Below are 17,594 nucleotides of genomic sequence, written 5' to 3' on the forward strand. Positions count from 1 at the left end.
GGTCATAATAATAGGGAAAACATTGGAACCTGTGAAAGTCAGGGCTTCTATTATAACATTTTTTTAAAAATTAAAATGTAAAAATGATTTGTATTCAAATAGATTTCATTTATTTCATAGATGCAGTGTTCAGAGCATCATGATATTTCCCACACTACTTTCCCTCTCTCCCCAGCTTACTTGCTCTCTCTTTTTAAAATTGTTTTCAACAGCATACTTTCGGTTTACTTTAGAGACACATGCTTAACCTGCCACTACTATGGTCGATAACTAGTAAGTAAAAAAGCCACAATTCTTCCTCAAGAGCAAAGGCAAGGATTCTAAGCAATAATCAAATTTTAGAATGTCGATTTTGGGGTAGGTGTTGTAACCCAGTAGGCTAAGTCTCTACCTGTGAAACCATCCTCCCATGTGGGTGCTAGTTTGTGTCCCGACTGCTCTGTTTCTGATCCAGCTCCCTGCTTATGGCCTGGGAAAGCAGTGGAGGGTGGCCCAAAGCTTTGACACCTTACACTCATGGGGGAGACCCAGAAGTAGTTCCTGGCTTCAGACTTCAGATTGGCTCATCTCTGGCTTTTGCAGGCATTTGGAGAGTGAACCAGTGGTTGGAAGATCTGTGTTTATCTCTCTCGTTTTCTTTGTAATTCCACCTTTCAAATAAAAATAAATATGAAAATGAATGTGAATTTCTCTCATATGAGATACATGATTCCTCTTTCTCTAACGCATGGCTCACCAGTGCTTTTGCTCCTGCTGGATGCTACTACATTCTCATTGCTTAGGAAAGTGTCGGTAAATGACCTGTGATTTTAGTTACAGAACAAACCAGGCTAACCACAATCATTAGGAATGCTCTTTGAGTATGTTTCCCAGTAATATCAATACACTGATAATTTTTAAGGAAGTTTTTCCAGGAAAATTCTCCTTATTTAGGGAACCTAGTATTTGTCTTCTGAGATGAATGGGAGAAATCATCATACCCACTGTTATTCAGACATTACAAAAAATCAGGGCACATGAAGTGAGTATGTTTCTGAGCTGTATTTCTAAAATTTGCGTATAGAGTTTCCTGTATTAGTCTTTTGTTTCCATCCAGATATCCTGTCTTGTGCTTTTTTTTTTTAAAGATTTATTTTTATTATTTTTTCATTGGAAAGGTGGATATACAGAGAGGAGAGACAGAGAGGAAGATCTTCCGTCCGATGATTCACTCCCCAAGTGAGCGCAGCGGGCCGATACTATGCCGATCCGAAGCCAGGAGCCTCTTCAGGGTCTCCCACGCGGGTGCAGGGTCCCAAAGCTTTGGGCCGTCCTCGACTGCTTTCCCAGGCCACAGGCAGGGAGCTGGAAGGGAAGCGGGGCTGCCGGGATTAGAACCGGCGCCCATATGGGATCCCGGGCGTGCAAGGCGAGGACCTTTAACCACTTGCGCCACTGCGCCGGGCCCTGTCTTGTGCTTTTAAAAATTGTTTTGATATTGCAGCCCAGCTATTCATTGATGGCAGCGTGAATGACTGTTTGTGTGCCTGTCATGGAATATTATTCAGGCATCAAAAGGAAGGATAACCCTGAAACTTGCTACTGTGTGGGTGAACCTTGAAGGCGTTATGCTCAGGGAAATAAGACTGTTCACGAGAGATGTGCTGCAATATCCCACGTGTGTGAGGTGCCCAGAGCAGCGAGATGAACAGCAGAGAGCCGAGTGGCTGGGTCAGGAACGGTGAGGAACTGTTGGTTAACAGCTTTGCAGTTTTCAGTTTTGCAAAGGATGTGGACTGCAGCCTGAGATACTAAATTGTATGTGTGTTTGATCATGACTTTTTTTTTTTTTAATTTAAGGAGCGAGGGCTGTTCCCAGCAGCCTAACCACATCAGTGCTTGGGGGTGGGGGACAGCTATCCGATGCCATCCCAGCGTCCCCAATGTGAAACATGTTCTGAGTGTAGTGTCTAAGTGGTTTTGATAGTTCTGATATGCTGTTGATTTCATTGCTTCAAGGCTGAGGAAATCCTTTCAAGGTCTCTTGGCTAACTTAGTCCACCTTAGAGTGGGCTCACCCAGATACTTGCTGTCAAATGGGAGAGCTGTCCAATTTGTTCTGTCCTCCATTGTATGCATAGTACTGCATGTCCTCTGCAGGCCTCAGTGAACTGGTTGTCATGGCGCCCATGTGCATCTTGCCATGCCATCACTGCACAGGTTTCAGCAACCGAGGGGACCCAGCTCTGACACATGTACTGCACAGTCAGACCACAGATCCTGTGATTCTCTCTGTGGCTGGAGTTCTGGGGCCAGCGGTCCAGTTATGGTTCCCCAAATAAACATCACCAGATTTTTTTAAAGATTTATTTTTTATTGGAAAGTCAGATATACAGAGAGGAGGAGAGACAGAGAGGAAGATCCCCCATCCGATGATTAAGTCCCCATGTTGCTGCAATGTTTGGAGCTGAGCTGCTTCGAAACCAGGAGCCAGGAGCTTCTTACAGATCTCCCACATGAGTGCCGGTCCCAAGGCTGTGGGTGGTCCTTGACTGCTTTCCCAGGTCACAAACAGGGAGCTTGATGGGAAGCGGGGTAGCTTGGGCTAGAACTGGTGGTCACATGGGATTCCAGTGCATGCAAGGCAAAGACTTTAGCTGCCAGGCTACCGTGCTGGGCCCCCTCACCAGATTTTTAAGAATTTATTTATTTGAAGGACAGAGACACATACACACAGAGCAAGAGAGAGACAGAGACAGAGAGAGGGAGAGGGAGAGAGACAGAGGTTCCATCTACTGGTTCCCTCCTCAGATGCCTGCAGTAACTAAGATTGGGGCAGGCTGAAGCTGAGAGCCAGGAACTCCATTCAGAAGATCTCCTAGGGGGATGGGAGGGACTCAAGTACTTGGTCCATCTTCTGTTGTGTTCCCAAGTGTGTCAGTAGGAAGATGAATGGGAAATGGAGCAACTGGAACTTGAATCAGTCACTTTGCTATGGGATGATGGCTTCACAATTGGGACAAAATGCTTTACTATTATTTTTCATTGATTATTTAAAAATGCAAATACATTCACCTGAAAAAAAAGTTCCAAATGCATTTTAGCTTCTTCAGTATAGTCTGTTTGTACTCCTGGCTTTTAGGCTATGTGCAGGCCAGATGCGATACCATGTGCTTTGGTAATTCTACTTCCTCATTGCTCAGACAAGCTGTGTAACTTCCTCCTCTGAGCCACCCAGTGCTAAATCCAGGTCTTGAGCTAATGTTGAGGCTTTACGGTAGAGATCACAATCCAAACAGCTTGCTCTGGAGCAGGGGAATGCTGCACCTATGGTCCAGTTCCCAAGGCCATGGATCTGGCCAATCCTCCCTTCTCTCTTGATCCTGCCCTCCCCTAGTGCTGTCCTGGTTCTCAGATTAGAGGCAGCATGGCCCAGGTATGTCCTGAGTGTCACCAGACAGCTCTGTGTGAGATGTCATCATTGGTCTTGGGCATTCTGCTTTTCCAAGGAGTTTACCTCACTGACAGTGCTCCTTTTAGTTCCTGTTGGCTTGCTTCTTTTTGCTCAGTTACTCAATTCTCTGCTGCTCCACTGCTGTGGTCTGAGACTATGGGAGAAACAATTACCTTGTTAAGGCTCTATGTAAATATTGAAAAGCAGACTGAGCATCCCGCCAGTCCCAAGAAGAGAAGATGCGTGTGGCAGGTGCAACTGGGCTCTTTTGGCACAGCAGAGCTTGAAGCCTGAAGATTTTGATGGAATGTTGACTTAGTGAGTTCTTCCTAGAACTTGCTCTGACAGTGGTTTTTGAGAAATGGTTGAGTGAGGTGTCACAAAGAAAGGAGCCTTCAGTGGAATGCATGCAGAGGGGGGTGGGAGAGAAAGGCAGCATAACTGGTGTTACTACATCACGGGGCCGTGGACTTGGTCTTGGGATTCTCTCTTACGGTGATAAAGGATGTTGTGAAACATGTAAAAACATATTTGTGCATTAAAAATACACATTTTATTTATTTGAAAGGCAGAATAATGGGAATGGGGAGCAGAGAGAAAGGAAGGGGAGGAGAGGGAAGAAGTATGGGGGGACAGAAGGGAAGGGACAGAGAGAAATGGGAGGAGTAGGGAGACATAAGGAAGAAGAGGAACTAGGAGGAAGGAAGGAGAACGGCGGGAGAAGAGAGATGTGTTTGCTGGCTGTGTGAGCCCAGGATGGCCAGACCACAGCCAGGACCCAGGAACTGGGAACTCCATCCTGGTCTCCCACCTGGTTGCAGGGCCCCAAGCACTTGGGACCACCTTCTGCTGCCTTCTCTCATGCTTTAGCAGAGATTTGGATTGGAAGTTTAGCAGTCAGGCCTGGATCCGGTACTCTGAGAAGTGATGCGGGTGTCATAAACAACATCATAAGCTGTGTGCTGCAGCTCGGGTCCCCATGTATGGTTTTTTTTTTTTTTAACATTTTCTGAGGTTTGGCTTGGATTGCATTTCCCAGGTCTATGAGAGTAAGGCATGATTAGAGAGACTGGAGCAAGTGGGCTCTCGCTTCCTCCCTTCTCAGTGTAATGAAATGCAGAGCCATGTGGTTAGTGGTGTAATTAACATCCACCATAGATGAGAGTGAAGTCTGTGGTTGAGAAAAATAAAGGTCTTTTGGCTTCCATGCATGAGGCGATTCTTCCCTGAACTTCTGACTTCAGAGAAACCAGTCGTTTGAATGTACAAAGTGCTTGGTGACATCTGGTAGAAATCGAGCACGATTGATTTTTTCCAAGAATAGTGTTCCAATTTGAACTCACCTTATGAGCAGCTGTCTGCTGTAAAAACCATGTACCAATCCCCTGCCTTGGGTCCTCATGTTGAAAAATGTATCTGAACCTCCAGCATCAAGTTTAAATTGAGGCAGCTTCTTCATTGGAAAATTATGTCTTGGGATTCTGGGTTCTGTTTGCCTTCACTCGGAATGAGCCCATTCTGTGTGGGCTGAAAATGATGGCTTGCAACCATTCCTTTCCTGTTGTCCTTTTCTGTAATTTCTGGGAAATATTTCTCAGTTTTCCCAATATTCCAATTTAGCTTTCCTATTTTTTTGAAATCCTTAAGGATTTTCATCTTTTTCAAATGCTTCTTGTTTCTTACAGTTTTGTTCTTGTTTTTAGTAGCAACCTGGGGAACATGGAACTCGATCCAGAATTCCACACCTGAGTGAGAGGGACCTTCATCCTCTGTCACCTGGTTTGAAAATATGTTTTCTGGAAAATGATTCTTGTTGGCTTCCATATCCCACACTCAGTGCAGTCCTCTCTCAGGTTAGAGCAACATGCAGTGGTTTCTATCTGTGACCTGTGCTAGAGCCAACTGAAAGCCAGTTCCTACTGTCATTCTGTTGTACATGTAAGGTCCAAAATAGTGTTCATGATGAAGTAGATTGAATTAAACCTTGGGGGCTTGTACGATGGCACAGTGGATTAAGCTACTATCTGTGACTATGGTGTCTAGCTGCTCTACTTCCCATCCAGCTCCCTCTTAATGTGCCTGGGAAAGCAATAGATGATGGCATGAGTATTTGGGCCCCTTTTAACTGTGTGGGCGACCTGGAAAGAGATTTTGGCTCTTGTCTTTTGCTTGCCCCAACCCTAGTCATTGCAACTATTTGGAGAGTGAAATGAAAGATGGTAGATCACTCTCTGTATCTCTTTTTCTCTCTTGCTCTCTGCCTGTCAAATAAATAAATCTTTTAGAAAAATTTTTAAAAAAGCAATTCTACTTTGAACATTTTCAGTAATTCCTGAAAATCTTTCGGTGTTATGAATTTAGCAGGTTGTGTGGAGCAATTGAGTCAGCTGGAATATTATCTTTGATCTTTATTTTGGTTCTTAAGGCATAAATATTTCAGTCTTTAAATGTGGACTTCAGCAAGTTTCTTTAAATAAAAAAAGAGTGGACATATTGAACAAATTATTTATTAGCTCCAAAGATGATAGGTTCATTTTATGGCTTCAAACTGTATGAAAAAAATCTACTTTGATATAAACGTTAATTGGGTACTGCAGGATTGTTTCTCTGCAAATTTGGCTTTTGAAACACCTTGATACAGGCACAAATTCAATAGCCACATAGGACATTTTATTTGTTTGTTTTCATTAACTCAGAATTCAGAGGTAAGTTCTAATTTTCATTCTTTATGCAATATGTTTTTTTTTTTTTAAAGTTAAGGGTGTATTTTTTTTAAAGGTAAAGTAACACTCCCCCAAATGGCTGCAATGGATAGAAGTGGGCTGGTCCAAAGCCAGGATCCAGCAGCTTCTTCTGGGTCTCCTACATGGGTGCAGCAGCCCAAGGCCTTGGGCCATTCTCCATTTTTTCATCCTTGTGCCCTTGCGTCTCCTTCTGATTGCCATCCTTTGCTTTCCCTTTGTAGCCTTCGAATCCTGACATTCAGCTTCGATTTCTAAATGCTGACATTTTTTTGTTGTTGTTGTCAAATTCTTTTTAATTTCACTTTTTTTTTTTTAATTTGAAAGAGAGCGAGAGCCAGAGAGAGAGAGTACGCGATAGAGAGAATGTGTGCCTGCTGACAGGGACCAGGCAGAAGCCAGGAAGCCAGGAATTCAATCCAGATCTTCCACCTGAGTGGTGGGGACCCAAGTAGCTGAGTTATCACATATAGTCTTGTAGGGTGTGTATCAGCAGGAAGCTGGAAGTGGGAGGAACCAGGGCTTGAACCCGGGCACTCTGATACAGCATGCAGGCATCTCAAGTGACATCTTAATTCTAGTGCCAAACGTCATCCTCTGTCATCCCCTAAGTGCTTCTGTCTAGCTTTCCTGTGTGTTTCCTCCATCTCTGGAAGGCTGCTGAGAAGTGCACCCTGTGACTATCTGTGTTATTTTCCAAATGAGCATAAATTTTCTCCATTTGTGAGGTTTAATTGGTGATATTTATTTGCTGTATTAGAGGAGGGACAAACATCAAAGAAAAAGGGATTTTAGAATACCATTGACAAAGGATTTATAGCCACCCAATTATCTAACCAAGAATTCAGTGGAAGCCACTCCTAGTGTGGACACTTGGGCAAGCCCCAGGTCATGTGGACATCAGGGCCAACATAGCCCCAACACATGTGCTCTTCTTGGTCCAGCTCCATCCAGCTATGACCGCACCTTTAATGGAACAAATGGAGCAAGAGGAAGAAAACTTATATTTTATAGCTTCATAAGAAAAATGAAAGTCCTGAAGAAATTCTGGGAACCTATATCTATGGGTGCAAGTGGAAAAAAAAATAATGTTTGGTGGTGGTTCCTAATCACAAGTCTCCTGTCATGGATTTTTCCATCTCTAGACTCAAAACTTGTGTTTTCTGAAAATGTTCGTGGGAGAGGAATTCATCTGTACTAAGCATGTAGAATTTCTCTTCCTTGTTGCTATTCCCTAAGCAATATCATGGCACAACTATTTATATATTATTTATATTGTATTGAGTGTTACAGTAACCTAGAGGCAATCTGACTTCACTGAGAAGATATGCCAAGGTCTATGCAATTAGCATGGTGTTTCATACAAGGGACGTGAGTACCTGCAGACTTTGGTATCTGCAGTGGGTTGCGGTGTGAAACCTGGAACCAGTCCCCTTGGAACTGAGTGACAGCTGCACCCTGTAAGCCCAGTGTGAAGAGCACAGCATGTGCTTGTGTGAGCTGGATGTAGATGACCTTGTCTCCCCTGTGGCAGTGAGTCCGTAACTACGTCAGTGCAAAGCAACTCAAAACCAACTGAAGAATGAAAACAGGAGAGCGAGAGGAGCAATGAGCCCAAAGGGAGAAGATTTACTAAGGTAGTGTGGGGATAGCAGACAAAAAATTAGGAATGCAGTAGTCACAGCAAGCAACTTGTCTGTGCCAGTGAATGGTGCTAGTGACTCTAGGTGACCTCCAGCAACCACCTCTGCCTCATCCTACCTTCTCATTGTTCCCATATATGCGTTCCTCAAAAATCTTGCAGAGAATAGATATAAAAGACAAGTTGATTTTGTTGCCAGAAAAGGGAAAATCCATGCATATCCGTGAAAAAGGTCATTGAAAATGTGCACCATGGAGAAGTATGTAGTTTGAATCAAGTTTTTTGTTTACTGAGTTTTAGTGGCTCCATCTATAGTCTTGATGTTAATCCCTAAATAGTTATACATTTTGCACATTGTTCTCATTCTTTGGGTTGCCTTTGCACTCTGTAGCTACTACCTTTTAAGTATTAAATTTTTTGTTCATTTTTTTTGTGATGTCCAATTTGTTTAAGTTTTATTGTTGTTGTCTCTCTGATGTTTAATATTGCCAAATTCAGTGCTGTGAAGGTTTTGCCCAATGTTTTCTTCTAAAAATAGTCTTAGTACTTACATTTTTGTGTTTTATATATTTTAAGTTTTATACATGGTATTAGGTAAGGGTCCAGTTTCATTGTTTTTCATATGGATACTGTAAATTGTTTCCAATTTTCCATGCATCACTTGTTGAGAAGCCTGTCCTTTTTCCATGGAATGGTCTTAGCACTCTTGTTGAAAATCATTTGATCATAAATATACGGCTTCATTTTTGATCTCCATTCTATTGCATTGGTCTGCTTGTCTATTGTTAGGCCAACACTATGTTGATTAAAAAAAAACTGCAGCCGTTGCAGCCGCTTGGGGAGTGAACCATCGGATGGAATATCTTCCTCGCTGTCTCATCTGCTTTCCAATAAAAAAAAAGATTTATTTATTTGAAAGGCAGAGTTAAAGGGATATGGATCTTCCTTCCATGGGTTTATTCCCCAAATGACCACAATTGCCAGGGCTGAGCTGGACCAAAATCAGGAGCCAGAAATGTCTTTAGGTATCTCATGTGGGTACAGGTGTTGTTATACTTTTGCGTAAGTTTTTTTGGTTTTGTTTTTTACGAGGTATGTTAGGTTTATTCCAGTGGGGCAGGAATGGGGTGGGGGTGGTGGTGGTGGAGATCAGCGGGAAAAGGGGAAAGGGAAGGGAGGCCGGAAGAAGAGAGAGAGAAGAGACAGAAGAGAGACAGAGCCGCACCTGGGGGCCTTTTTGTCAGCAAGGTGTATGGTGGGGGCGGGGATTGGGAGGGACTGAGGGCAGGCCCCAGGGGATTGGTGCCTGTAGGTGAATGCCTTGGGATGATTGGTGAGTGGGCAGGGTTGGGGAAGGGGCTGGCTGGAAGATTGGGGGATTCTCAGGTGGAAAGCCAGGTTACGTCTGTGCTCACCATAGTTAGGTTGCTTTGTGACATGCCTTAGAATAATCCACGAATCTCCTATTTGCTGGATATCAGACTTTACACAAAGTAGCTAGTTCCTGTGAATCTCCCATTCCTTCTCTGTGACTTTGTTCTCCAAAGCCACAAACATGCATGCTGAAAATATGTGTATGGAGAACACATTATTGTCCTGTATTTCTTGCAAGCAGAGGGGGGAAGGAGGCATTCCTGTGACTCGGCGGCACCATATTCCCACTTACTATACTTACCTTGCTCTCCGATTGTATGAGGTCTGATGAATTATCAATCTAACTTTGAGATTGTTCTCTTATATCAAGGGAAGATTGGACTCACTGCCCACACCCTCACGCATGATTTCAGTAACTGGCACATACGAGGGGATTTCAATAATTTCATGGAAAAGTAGAATTAAGACATAAATGCATTTTGATACCTCCAACTTTTGATATCTATGCCATTTTTATGACATGTTTTCTGTGAAATTTTTGGACCAAACTATGTTGAAATTCCATCAGCTCATTAGGCTGAGGAGCTACAAAGATGTTCTTGTGCTTAGTTTAACAAAGTTGCCTTTTAAATAGGGAGTCTTGTCATGAATTCAGTCATGGACACTTAACTGGACTTTCTAAAAATGTGACTGAGCAAGCCAGGGAAGCTCTGGTTTCTTGTTAATATGGTGAAATCTGAGTTAAGATCAACGTGTGAGTGTGTGTGTGTGTGTGTTTACGACGTTTCAAGAATAGCTTTTATTAATGGCAAAGTCTTGGCATCCAGCCCAACAGGTAATAGTTTGATCACATTTGACATCCCATCCTGTCACTTTAGGTGCCACTTCCTGGTTGAGAACAACAATGAGTTGTCCAGCCCTGATGTTAGTTGGAAGTATGGTCAACAGATAGAGTGGCTCCCAGAGGCCAAATTGTCTGCAGAGCTATTGTTACCACTGTGTACTCAGATTGCTACTCTGGGAATTTGTCCTTTTCTCAAAAGGAGGACAAATCCACTGTGGAGTCATTCTCTTAGCAACACTGTCCTAAACTTAAGAGATAGAGACTCAGCCGCGGCATCCTCCCACAGACTTTGTGAATCAGCTGGGAGATGCGGGGGAGTCCTTGGGCTGCTGTGGGAATGCAGGCAAGAAGCAATTAGAGAGGAATGGGTGGAAATGGTGTCCAAAGAGACATGTAGGAGGTAGTAGAAGAGTGTGTGGGTGGCTGACCCTGAGAATGACAGTAGATGGCAGAGGACAGGTGAGACTGGATGGGGCTGAACTGCTGCACATAGGACAGGAGAGGAATCAAATCTGCACACAGCTGTGTGCAGGAGCAAGGATTGCAGAGGGGCTGGTCCAGAGAAGTACCCTGATGCTTTTGCTTAGAGAGTTCCACGTGACAAGTGCTGGAGCCCCCACTGAGGTGGCAGAGATTACAAGGACAATAGGGACTTTGAATTCAGAAAGGAAGAGTGGGAAGGGCAAGGTGACTGTGGGTCACGGGAGCAGGAAGAGACTGGGGCCACTCAGGTCGGAGGGCTGGCAGATGCAGTTGGTAATGCTGGGTGGTTAGCCATCTCTGCCCCTCCTTGGCTCCTTACATACCTATGTATGCGGATGCAGGTGTCAAGTATACCAAAGTAATCCTCAAACACAAGGATTCAGCTGGGAATCCTTTCTGATCAGGGTTGGCTCTGGGAAGCCGTTCTGCAACTGGAAACTAAAGGGAAAGAACCGGGAGAAAAGTTCATATCAGGTTTGTGTTCTTGTTGTATTTTTTAAAAAGAGTTGTTTTATTTTCATTGGAAAGTCAGATATACAGATAGGAGGAGAAACCAAGAGGAAGATTTTCCATCTGATGATTCACTAAGTAGCTGCAATGGCCCTATCCAAAGCCGGGAGCCAGCAGTCTCTTCCGATCCTCCCATGTGGGTGCAGGGTCCCAAGGTTAAGGGCCGTCCTCTACTGCTTTCGCAAGCCACAAGCAGGCAGCTGGATGGGAAGTGGGTCTACCAGGATTAGAACCAGTCCCCATATGGGATCCCAGCACATTCAAGGCGAGGACTTTAGCCACTAGGCTGCTGTTCCAGTCACCCCCTCCTTTTAAATTATATTTTTGAAGATTTATTTTATTTTCATTGAAAAGTCAGATATACAGATAGGAGGAAGATTTTGTTGTGTTTTTAAAATTCGCTTTTATTTATGAAGATGGTCTTAGCATCAGAAGAAGGTTAATGATTTGATCAGATTTGTTGTGGAATGATTTTATTCTGGGTACCACTTAGTAGCAAAGAACGGTGATTTGTCTTTTAACCACAGTGTTAACTAGAAGACAACACTCAAAGCTGTTCCTAATATGTAGCTCAATGGGGACTTTAAGAGCTGAGAGCTAAGATTAGTGACTTTCCTCTTGAGAAGGTTACAGTGAGGGACACAGCCATGGGGCCAGGGACATTATCTCCTGTATGATCAGAGATGGGAATGTGGGACAGTGAGGGAATGAGACACAAAGACCCTGGTGGCTGTGGAACAGCTAGTAGCAAACAGGAGCCAAGAGTGTCTATTCAGAAAGGACCACAATGATTGGAGCTGACCTGATTCAAAGCCAGGAGCCAGGAGTTTCCTCAGGTGAGCGCAGGGTCCCAAGGCCTTAGGCCCTGATCTACTGCTTTCTTGTAAAGGGCTACAAGCAGGGAGCTGGATGGGAAGTTGAGTGGCCAGGTTATAAACCAATGCCCATATACGATCCTGGCAAATACAAGGCAAGCAGTCAGTAGACTCTCACACCAGGCCAAAGGCACTCTCTTAATGTCACAACATTGGTTAGTATATTATCCACCCAACAGTCTTTTGTTTTAAAAAAAAAAAGATTTGTTTATTTTTATTGGGAAGGCAGATTTTACAGAGACAGTAAGAAAGATCTTCCTTCCACTGGTTCTCTCCCTGAATGGCTATAACAACCACAGTTAAACTGATCTGAAGCTAGACGCTTCTTCTGAGTCTCTGATACAAGCTTAGGGTCCCAAGGCATTGGGTCATTCTCTGCTGCTTTCCAGGCCACAGTAGGGAGCTAGATTGGAAGTGGAACAGCCGATGTAAAATAGGGGATGCCAGCACATGCAGGTGAATGGGAAGCCAGTTGAGCCATTGTGCTGGCCCTTACTCCTTCTTCTTTGTTAGTGATTTATTTTTCATCTGAAAGGAAGAGACAGAAAGAGAGAGAGAGAGAGACATCTTCCATCTGCTGGTTTACTTTCCAAATGGCCGCAACAATTGGAGCTAGGTGGGGCCAAAATCAGGAACTTGAAATTCCATCCAGATCTCTCATACAATTGTCAGGGATACAAGCATTAGGATCATTTTCTGCTGCTTTTCAAGGTGCGTTAACATGGAGTGGATACAGAGTGGAGTAGCCAGGACTTAAGCCAACACCTATATGAGTTACTTGTATTGCAGGCAGTGGCTTAATATGTTTCTTCACAATGTTGGGCCCAGCACTCTTTCTTTCTGTGACCAGATCTCTGCTATCATCACCTCAGATGTTTGAAAGTGGTAAAGAAAAATGGCTTGTGCAAGCTGGATTGTTACTATAATGTTGGTGCCAGAAGTACTCATGGTAGGAGTCTTGAGCCACTGTTAGATCAACTTCCTGGATGGTTTCCTTCTGCATGAGGCATCTTCAGGAAGCTCGTGAAGAACATGCATTATGGAGAGAACCTAAGCATGGATTTCAGCAGTTTGGCACCAGCAGATAAGCTTACCTTCTGATCTTGTTTTTGTTTTTGTTGTTGTTGTTGTTGCTTTTCTTTCATGAATGTTTTGAAGCACCATTATGTAATTCAGGCTAAAAAAACCCTCTTGCGCGATAGAGATTTCCCAAGTTGCAGTTTCTGTAGTCATGTTTAGAACTTAATTGTTTCTCCTCTTCATAGTGTGTAACTTTGAGCTTATTTTTCAAGTGTTGCTTTGGATTTAGGAAAAACAGGAAAATTACATATGAGCATGAGTAGGATAGAATTGGAAAATCTCTCTTTTTTTTAAAAAAAAAAAACTTATTTTAAATGCAGAGAGAGAGAGAGAGAGAGAGAGAGATAGAAAGGTCTCCCATCCATTAATACATTCCCCGGGTGACTGCACTGGCCAGGGCTGAACCAGATCAAAACCAAGAGGCAGGAGTATCTTCCAGGTCTCCATCACAGATGCAGGGAACTAAGTGGTTGGGCAATCTTCTAGTGCTTTTCCTAGGTCATTGTCTAGGAACTGGATTGGAACTTGGCAGCTGGGATATGAATTGGTGACCCTATGGAATGCTGGGGTTGTAGGCATTAGTTCTACCCTCTGTACCAAAATGCCAACCCTGGCTTTGTCATTTTTGATGTTGCTTCTCCCATCACCAAGGAAGGCAGGGAGGATTGCACATGTTTTATGACCAGGCCTGGACGTATCACACATGTTGTCCTACTGAGCCAGAATTCATTCACATGCCAAGGAGTCAAGCTGGGTGCAGCTGAGTGGCCAATGAGAAGAATAATGCAGGGGTCAGTCACTAGCTGACCTCTACCTCAGCTGTCCTTCTCTACTCCTTCCTTAACCGGTTGCAGTGTCTGCTTCTCCCATGTAAAGCATGGTTATGCAGCCTGAGTGTTGAGAATTTAAGACCGAATCTAAAAATACACAATCTCACCATATCTTAGGAATTTTAAACTATGTAAATTTAACAGTGTGATTTAAATGTTAGTAAATATTAGCAGAATTCCATTTGATGTGTAAAATTCAAATGAGTAAAATACATCAAATTTGAAAATAACCTAGGTTGTGCCATTTTCAAAGCTGGCTGACAAGGCCAACTCTACAGTGTTGTTTTTCCCTCCAGTTCTCGCAGTCTGTGCTTCCAATGACAACAAAGATACATCCCTCTGTTGTTAGAATAGACATCTTCAATTTTTTCACATGCGTTATAATCTTATGGGGTTGTTTTTATGACTGAATGCTGTCCTCTTAATGTTCACAATCATTTTCATTTAAAAATCTGTGTTCTGTCTTCTTCTAAACCATGTTCTACAACTAGTCATCAAGTGGTGGCCTAAATGCTAATGTTGAGATGTGCCTTTAAAAATCCTGTTGAAATGGAAGATCAATTGCCATGATCAGGAAGTGGGGGGAAGATGACAAACCAGGGAGGAGAAAGGAAGGAGCAGTTCTGTGCACTTGAGTTGCATTGATCTCTGGGAGAGGTCGGTAGGTGGCACTGTTATGGCATTCATTATACGTGCCTTCTATGGGTAGGGTCCCCCAAGGTATTTTTCCTGCTCAGATGATCCCAGGCTCATATCTAAGGTCATGGAGGACCTCCTACATTGGCAAATGTGTGTAATCCCAAGACCAACATGGGATGTGTGGTTGAGCTCTAGTTCAGGGTGGCCATAGTCTTCTGTTGAGACTATGAATGGAGATAGGAGAAAAGAGGAATTGGATGTATTTTGGAGTCCAGAACCCAGCATTCCTGTGTTTCTAGTTGTCTTGTGGAACCTTGAAGAGCCCAACAGTATTATATCATTTTTGGCCTGGAGAGCCTCTAGGCAGATTTAATATAGAAAGCATGAATATGATTAATGCTGGTTCTCTAAGCAGGTATATTGAGACAGAAGGCATGAGCATGTTTAGCAGTTTGTAAGCTTCATTTGTTAGCTTTTCTATTTCCATATAGCAGGCACGGGTCTCTATTTCTGCTCTTGCCTGAGCCCATGAATGTAAGTGGTGGGCTTTGCATTACAAAGAGTTGATGAGATAAATGGGGTTAAAGCACAGAGATCCTGGTGCATCACATCAAGTAGCAATAGGGAGCAAACATGTGCTTAAGGAGATGCACAAGAGCAGATGTGTTTTTACAGGACAGCTTCAGACCATTGGTTGGTTAGAAGCTGTCATCCTCTGTTAGTTTCCAGATGGCTAGAACTGACTCAAGGACCCAAGGCTGTAGAAACTTTGGACAGTGGACATGAAGTGAGAGGGAGAGTGGGATCCAGGCTTGAGATGGATTACATCAGATTGATGATTGATTAATGGGTTGGTTTATGTGTGAAGTGACTGGTGTCAGGAAGTTAAAGAAGCAGGACCCATCTGAGGAGTAAGAAGGGCATATTTTGTTGTCATGGGAAGATGATGATGCCTTTGATTGAGATTGGAAAGCCAGGAGGAATTGCGGGAGAGAAGGTGAGGTCAGCTTTAGATATCCTACATTGAGGGTGTCTCTAAGATACTGAAAAATGAGGTCAGAGCTGTCCCCGGGACTTTGGCTTTGTGACTACCTCCTCACCCTAGCCAAGGTCCACGTGTGCTGTAACAAGTGAGAATTGACTAAGGATTCATAGAAACTAATTGCACAGCATCACTGACCCTTTGAATTAAATGAGTGATTTTAACACCTGAAACTTGGTTTAAGGCAGATTCTGTATTTTAGGCATACTGGTGTTTAACATCACAGGGCACCGGGGTGATTAAGTCAACACTCTCAAAGACTGCATTAAAGTGAGATAAATCTGCATTTTATCCCTTTGATATAAGTGGTTTGTACTGTAAGACAGTCAAATCAAAGACTTTTTTTTTAAACCACTGGCCAGTGCCTTCTCTATTTTATATATGCTTCATTTAAATCCTTTTATGTTGTAGCTCTGTTAACTTCTATAACTATAAAGCACAATTATGCCACAGACATATCAGATAATGTTATGAGAGTAACATTGAACTCAAATGACTTTCAATGAGTCATAGAAGGAACTCTAATGATTTCTTTAAAAATTATAAGGCAGGTCATGCTCAGAAGCAAATCAAATATTAAATAGAAGAATTGGATCTGTGCCCCAACTCTTAAGACAGAGGCTGTTGATGGTGGTGGCCTGGATTTTAAGCTTGAATCCAAATCATATCCAGTCTCATTCAACGGTGGCAACAGGCCCAAGAGTAAATTTGGGACCTCAGATGTATTCCCCAAGGGACACTGGACATTGTATAATTTATAACTTGGCTCCTCCTTAAGGGAATTGGTTAATGTTGAATATTGCACTTTGGAAAACTACTTGGGAATATATCTATCTCTGTCTATCTATCGATCTAAATTATATATACATATAATTGTGTGTGTAGTTTTGTCATGTACTAAATGATGTAGACCATGACATTCTTACACTTACTTCATTATTACTTCATTGATATGTTGATTCATGATGTTTTTCTATGTCAAGTTTTTCTTCAGGTTACAACTATATACACCATAAAAGGCATATTTGGCTATAAACATTGCCTGAAACTTGCATCTCAAGAAGACATCAATAAGAGCAAAATCTACAGACTTAAAATTTCTAAATGCATAAATCAATAGAAAAATATACATTGGGATTACTGCTCTATGCGTTGAATGGTACAACTGAGGATACTTATTCTTTTTTTATGCACAGTCTGTGCTTTGTAACAGTCTTCCATTGAACAGAGAATTCTTAAAATTGGAAGAAGGCGAGTTGTTTTAAAGTCAAGCAAAAACAGCAAAGAACGTACATGAGGGATAAAAGAGGACAACTGTTAATATCTTGCTATCTTAGTGATACTGAAAGAAAGTTGAATCACAGCAAATACCTACTGTTCATCTGATTACCCACTCTCATTTAGTAACAGGTGGAAGCATCAATAGTTGCAGAGGCAATATGTTTATTTCATAATCTGAAGAGTTAGGGGCGCTGTTTCTTTAGGGGTATCATTAAGGATTTATGCACATAAAAATACAGAGAGAAATAGAACAGTCATATGCCCACAATTGAATTTGACTGGAACTTGACATTTTTGCTATACTTGCTGTAGCTACTGTATTGCTTTTGTTAAAGTATTGTAGCATTATAGTGGATAAAAGGGCAGGTTTAAGGTGTTTTCAGAAGGGAGGTGATTGGCCTGACAATGCTAGAAGTGGGTTAACTACACGTGGGGTGATCCCTATGATTAAATAGGGATGAATATTTGGCTTTCTGTCATCCTAGGTGGCAAGTGGGACAAAAATGAAGGCAGCTGACAGTTTATCTTGGTTATTTTGGGCCCAGCGAAATGGAGGTTATTGTTTAGCTTCCTGAATTGTGCACAGCTACCTGGCTTCTTATAAGGCTTAACTCAGCAGGCTGGCTTCCTGGATGGCTTATTGGAGATAAAGGGATTGCTTTCCTGGGCAAGTGCCTGCAGATGGGGGGCAAAAGCATTGCTTTTATAGAAAGTCTGGCCATTGTCTGTCTATTTCATCTCTCACACTACACGAGCCTTGGATTGAGTCAGGGTTACCTGTTGAATGGTGTTTCATTGTATGACTGCACAACAGCTGGTC

The sequence above is a fragment of the Ochotona curzoniae genome, unplaced genomic scaffold (assembly GCF_017591425.1).
Source record: "Ochotona curzoniae isolate NIBS_2020 unplaced genomic scaffold, NIBS_Ocur_1.0 contig_78, whole genome shotgun sequence".
Taxonomy (NCBI): domain Eukaryota; kingdom Metazoa; phylum Chordata; class Mammalia; order Lagomorpha; family Ochotonidae; genus Ochotona; species Ochotona curzoniae.